General features: G+C 43.3%; 1 pseudogene; it reads left to right on the top strand.

Annotated features, from left to right (window-relative positions):
• Positions 1-688: 688 nt before the first annotated feature.
• On the top strand, positions 689-3,709 carry LOC104996124 (annotated as a pseudogene).
• Positions 3,710-7,003: the final 3,294 nt, after the last annotated feature.

The following is a 7,003-nucleotide window of genomic DNA, read 5'->3' as shown; positions in this document are numbered from 1 at the left end:
TTCAGATGAACAGATTTAAGGCTTTGGTTTTGCCTTTCAGTTTACTGTTGCTGTAATCCCCAGAATATTGATTTGGACTTTGGTTTATATCATTTAAAATATCTTAACCAAGCAGATATTCTTTTTAAGGAAAACAACCTATCTGTTTGAAATTTATTTCTTGACATCTAATACATTTTAAAAAATACTTGGTGCACAAATGGCATTCATTTTAGAGCTATCTTATTAATCTTTACGGGCCAGATTAACTGGAAACTGAGGAAAGAGGCTGCATTGGTCCACATGATAGCTCCCTTCCCAGAGTTATGGCCCTAAGTGATGGACTGAAGTTTTACCTGCAAAAAGATGGGGATCAGGTTTCAGGTTCCTTTGTACCCACTTCTCAGTGGGACATAACTCACAAAACAGTGGAAGGAGATGAACAGTGGTTACCTTTCTCCCTCCTCGGTACTTGTGGGATACTTTTTCTGATGCCAGGAGAGGCAGGGTTACGGCATTGTGTCCACTGAGCTTAGAGTGGAACTGGGAAAACTTGAGGCTCTTCCACCCCTGTCAGAGCAGTGACTTTGGCCCTGAGTTTGTTCCTCTGAAGGCTGGGAAACAGACTAATGTGTGTTCCTGCTTGGCCTGATAAGTATACCTTGTTCCCTGACAGTTTTCACAGATTTCCTTTTGAAGGAGAGTCAGAATGAGTGTCCAGACCCCACTTAGACTCCTGTAACTAGCAGCAGGGAGCCTGCTGAAGGATGAAGCCTCGGCTATCGCTGCTCTGGAGTTTCTGTCCACTGAGCTCTTCCTGCCAAGTTTAAGAAGGCCTTCTATGGGAGACACCCAGAGACTCTGAAGGCCATGGTGCGAGCCTTGCCCTTTGTCCATCTGCCTCTGGGGGGCCTGATGCACATGCTTCACAAGGGAACTTTAGAAGCAATCCTGGATGGACTTAATGCCTTGCTTACCCACAAGGTTCACCTAAGGTGAGTCTGATCCAGGTACATTGGCAAGTTTAAAGACTTCTCTGAAGAGACTGCTCGTGTCAGGGAGAGTGGATGGCCAAGGAATGAACCAAAGGCTTCTGATGATGCCAACGAAGAAACACAGAGACTTGGCCATAGTTGAGCTCACTTTGGGAAATGCTTTCAGGAAGTGTAGGAGTGCCTAAGATGCAGGAGAGCCTAGGAGAATATACCCCCATTTCCTCCCAGGGATGCTAAAGATAGTGGAAATTGAAAAGCTATCTAAAGTGGAGGATGGAAGGGGAAAAGGAGACAGAGGAAGGTGGGGCAGAGAGGGAAGAGGACAAGGCAGCTGCTGATGTTAGAATGGTGAAGTACAAGCACAAGTAGGAAGTCCGAGTATTGCCTCAATTTGGAGACTGTGGTTTCATTCAATATGTATCTTAAACCATCCCACTCAATCTACTGTTTCCCATTAGGAGGTGCAAACTGCAGGTGCTGGATTTAAGGAATACTGGCCAGAACTGCTGGAGCATGTGATCTGGAGACATGGACCATGGGTCCTCAAGCTCACTGATGGCACCAATGTCTGAGGACAGTTTAAGGAAAGGAATACCCTTGGCTCCCTTGGAGGTGTTCATAGAACTTTGTCTCAAGGAAAGGACCATGGGTGAATTCCTCACCTGCCTCATCTTGTGGATGGCAGATAGAAAAGATTTGATATACCTGTGCTGTAAGAAGCTGACTATTGATTCAATCCCCATCAAAAGCCTTATGAAGTTTCTGCATTTGATGAGAGTCGGACATGACTGAAGTGACTTAGCAGCAGCAGCAGCAGCAGCAGTCTCCAGGAGGTGCAAGTGAATTGCATCTGGCAGCTGTCCACCCTGACCCTGTTTGCTCCTCTCCTGGGTCAGATGCACAGCGTACAGAGACTCATCCTCTCCCCCATTCTTGTGTCTGCCTTTGAGGAGCAGGAGCAGCAGGTTATCCAATTTACCTCTCGGTTCCTCAAGCTGCACCACCTCCAGGATCTCTCTATGGAATGTCCCTCCTTCCTCAGTGGCCATCTGGACCAGATGCTAAGGTGAGACTGGCACCACTGACCAAGTAACAGTGAACACCACGCTAGCATGTTATTTGCATGTTGTCCTCTGCAGCTCTATCCTGAAGTGTGGTATCACACGACCACAGAAATCAAGGTAGGAGGCCAAACTTGGATCCAGACTCTGGAAAGGGACACACTACTAAGGCGCTACAGATTGGGGAGTTCATATCTGCTGATGGAGGGTTTGTCATTTCTGCCTTAGGAAGGGATATCTGTGTTCAGATGATTTAAGAACATAGGAAAGTGAAAGACGGAGAGACCACATTAGACTTTAATGTTTTTAAAGAGAAGCTCTATGCTCACTAGCTTCGGGACCACAATGAGCCTGTCTCATATCGCCTGTCTTCAAAAGATTGTTTTCTGCTCCATATGTCTTAATAAATATTCTGGAAATGATGGGAGCCAAAAGGATAGTAAAAATCTGTAGGTGATTTACAGATGATGCAGGGATGTAAGTGAGTCCCTGCTAACTGTCAACCTTAGCTAATGTTGTGGGTTTTGCCTAGGTTGGTTCTCTATTCATGTCACTGAGGTGCCTTATCTGACCAAGAGATAAGGAAGCCTTCGGACCAAGAAATGATTGAAGAAAAGCCTGGTTTGAGAGAATTTTTTCTTCCCCCCCAATAAAACAATTCAGTGATGTCTACTCTTTATTGAGACAAGGTGTCAGGCTCTTCTATGAGCTTGTTATAGAAAATCCATTATCTTGATTCATCCTCTTAAAGAAGTGGAATATGTTGTACTCTGCTTGAGAGATGAGGAAAAGAATTTTCCAGATTCTGGGAATTTGACCTGGTCATACAGTGAAAGTGAAGGGACTCAGGCTAAAATGAGACGACATCCTGGGTGCTGACTTGAAGGTGGTTAGAAAGACCTTGACTTTAGTCAAATCATTTGTCTCCCACCTGGAGGTCACTTGACTCCCCGATTTCTCAGACCTAATTTCTAGATTTCTCCTCAGGTGCCTGAAGACCAGCTTGGAAAACCTCGCAATAATGCACTGCCTGCTCACGGAATCAGACTTGATCCATCTGTCCCAGTGTCCGAGCATCAGTCAGCTAAAGGGCCTGGATCTGAGTGGGGTCATTGTGACCAACTTTAGGTCTGTGATCCTTCAAATTCTGCTGGAGAAAGTAGCAGCCACTGTCCTGGAACTGGGCTTAGATGACTGTGAGATCTTGGACTCCCAACTTGAGGCCATCCTGCCTGCCCTGAGCCTCTGCTTCCAGCTCTGGTCCTCAGTCTGTGAGGGAACATCCTATCCATGGCTGCCACGGAGAAGCTGCTTCTCCATACTGCTGGGCTGCCCAATTTAAGTAAAGAATTTTATTCTGCCCCTCGGGAGAGTTATAGGTCTCAAGGAGTTTTACTCCAAGGGAGATTTGCTCAGCTTCAGGCTGGGTTGAAGGCGATTCTGAAAGTCTTAGGACAGCCCAGGACCATCTGGCTTAGCTCCAGCCCCTTTCTTCACTGCAGTGATGACATGCTCTATCACATGGAGCCTATTACCTACCACTGCAATAGTTCTGCCTATTTGATGCCTCTATCAAAAGCTTCCTTGGAAACTAAAATGAGGCTACAGTGGCATTGTATAGGAGCAGAGATCAATGGTTTTTCACATCTGTTTACTTCAAGTGGGAAAAGTTAAGGTGATCCAGTAAAGGTGCAGGATTGCAGGCAGAAATGTTGGCTTGGGGACTTGATATGACTTTGGGGGCCATGTATCCTATAGAGTTGGAAATGTGAACCTAAATTTCTTTGAGGGAAAAGGGCTTGAGATACTCTTGTTAGAGTCATACCTGAGTTGACTGAAATGTTGTTAAGGTTGTTAAGAAATGGTCAGAAATAAAGGGATCCTCAGTGAAAACCAATGGCACCCCACTCCAGTACTCTTGCCTGGAAAATCCCATGGATGGAGGAGCCTGGAAGGCTGTAGTCCATGGGGTTGCTGAGGGTTGGACACGACTGAGCGACTTCACTTGCACTTTTCAGTTTCATGCATTGGAGAAGGAAATGGCAACCCACTCCAGTGTTCTTGCCTGGAGAATCCCAGGGACGGGGGAGCCTGGTGGGCTGCTGTCTATGGGATCACAAAGAGCTGGACATGACTAAGTGACTAACACACACGCAGGGCTTCCCTGGTGGCTCAGTGATAAAAGAATCTGCAATTCAGGGACCTGGATTCGATCCCTGGGTAGGGAAGATCCCCTGGAGGAAAGCATGTCAACTCACTCCAGTATTCATGGCTGGAGAATCCCATGAACAGAGGAGTCTGGTGAGCTATGGTCCATAGAGTCTCAAAGAGTTGGGCACAAATAAAGCAACTGAGCACACAGTCATCATTACTTTGTTGGAGGCCTGGTTAACGATTGAGTAATGTGACAGATGACAGCCTTATAAAATAGACAAGATATAAGTAATACTACTAATAATATTAATAAAGTCTGAGTACAGCAGAAGCACAAGGTAGAAATAAGTTGAAAACGGCAAGAGAGAATAAATTAACACAATGGTTAGCATAACTAATTATAATCTGGTTGTAATAAACCATCAAGTCCAGATGGGAGTCAGATGGAGAAGCCAAATTCTAAAGTATCAGGAAGAGAGAAGTGGATAAATGCTTCACTGTTGTTTACAAAAGAATAATTTATCAACTTGTTGTAAGTCATAGTTAGCAAAGAGGAAAGATTTTCTGGAAAAGAAATACAAAAAGCCAATGTATTTCAAAATAAATCATAAAATTATAAATCATATTTTCAGTTCATTCATTCCATTCCCAATTATTTCCTATTGATCTGAATGAAGTCATCAGGTTTTCCATTAGTTTTATAATTTCTTACCCAGTTCAATGGAATGGTCTAAAATCACCAGAAATTTATATTTGCCTAAAAGTTCTCTTTATGAATCTTTTCAAAGATTTTCCTTTTATAAAAGTATCAGAGTAAAACAATTATTGTTGATAAATAACAAAAGACTTCAAGTGGTAGGATTAAAGATCTGATTATGATGCAATTGAAAGGAAACTTGGGTATTTCGGTGACACACAACATTTCAAGATAAGAACTAGAATTATGACTGATAACATTGTACCAGCACATATCAGGTTTTTAGAAAGTCCACATATATTTTAGAATATCTGTATTGATGACAGGCTTCCCTGTGGCTCAGACAGTAAAGAACCTGCCTGCCAACATAGGAGACTCGGGTTCGATCCCTGAGTCAGCAAGATACCCTGAAGAAGGAAATGGCAACCCACTCCAGTATTTTTGCACGGAGAATCCCATGGACAGAGGAGCCTGGCAGGTCGCAAAGAGTCAGACACAACTTGAGCGACTAACTGTATGAATGACACTTACACTCCAGTACTCTTGCCTGGAAAACCCCATGGACGAAGAGTCGGACTCAACTGAGTGACTTCACTTTCACTTTTCACTTTCATGCATTGGAGAAGGTAATGGCAACCCACTCCAGTGTTCTTGCCTGGAGAATCCCAGGGATGGGGGAGCCTGGTGAGCTGCCGTCTACGGGGTTGCACAGAGTCGGACACGACTGAAGCGGCTTAGCAACAGTAGCACCCACACAATATAACCCAAGAAGGGTTTACCACCACCTGTGTGATGTTTCCACGGAATTAGCATACCAAATACATTTAATGTGTTTAATATTTCTCTTCGGGACTTTTCTGGGGCCTTTGGAAGCAGCTCAAAGTTACCTAGAGGTCAAAAGAAATTTATTTAGAATTTGACATGGGAAAATATGTCAAAGGTATCCAAATGTATCAAATGTGGTCATAGAGAAGCATAGGTCACTGTGAAACAATATTTATTCATTCAACCAACATGACAATAGAAGATTTTTTAAGGCAAATACAGATTATTAGAAAGCAAAGAAGCTCACAGTCTGTTATAAAAAAATAATTCAACTTAAAAAACAAACAAAAAATCCTCTGTTCTCTTAACAGAAAGAGAACAGTAAAATGCAGACCTGTACCAGCCCACTCTCAATGACAAACTTCATTTACTTAATTAAATTCAATCTGATTACACCCTCACTTTGTACAAAAATCTTTTCTTAGGGGTCTCTGTTTATAAACTTTACACGGCTTTCTTTATGTATAGTAGTCTATTCTTTATTCTCTTTCCTGTCGAGAAACAACCAGCTTTAGTACAAAATAACTTTCTTTCCTTTAAAAAAAATACATTTCCATTCCCCATATCTTTTTTCTTTTTCTTTTGGCTGAAAACACACATCTTACTTTCCTTGCACACTGAAATGTTTCCCTTAATATTTCTTGTAGCTTTAATTACATATTTCAGTTAGAATTCTCAACTCTTAAAGACCCAAATCTCCAGCAAAAGCCAAGAAGCAAGGAATTTTGAACACACCAACAATCCTCATTGGCAAAATAAGGTATCTATCTTGTACCCTCTCAGTTAGTTCAGTTCAGTCGCTCAGTCATGTCCGACTCTTTTCAACCCCATGAATCGCAGCACATCAGCGCTCCCTGTCCATCACCAACTCCCGGAGTTCACTCAGACTCACGTCCATTGAGTCAGTGATGCCATCCAGCCATCTCATCCTCTGTCATCCCCTTCTCCCCCTGCCCCCAATCCCTCCCAGCATCAGAGTCTTTTCCAATGAGTCAACTCTTTGCATGAGGTGGCCAAAGTACTGGAGTTTCAGCTTTAGCATCATTCCTTCCAAAGAAATCCCAGGGCTGATCTCCTTCAGAATGGACTGGTTGGATCTCCTTGCAGTCCAAAGGACTCTCAAGAGTCTTCTCCAACACCACAGTTCAAAAGCATCAATTCTTCAGCACTCAGCCTTCTTCCCAGTCCAACTCTCACATCCATACATGACTACAGGAAAAACCATAGCCTTGACTAGACGGACCTTTGTTGGCAAAGTAATGTCTCTGCTTTTGAATATGCAATCTAGGTTG

This window comes from Bison bison, unplaced genomic scaffold, assembly GCF_000754665.1.
Source record: "Bison bison bison isolate TAMUID 2011002044 unplaced genomic scaffold, Bison_UMD1.0 scf7180017864289, whole genome shotgun sequence".
Classification (NCBI taxonomy): Eukaryota; Metazoa; Chordata; class Mammalia; order Artiodactyla; family Bovidae; genus Bison; species Bison bison.
The sequence above is the reverse complement of the archived record's forward strand: the minus strand, read 5'-3'. Positions and strand labels throughout refer to the sequence as shown.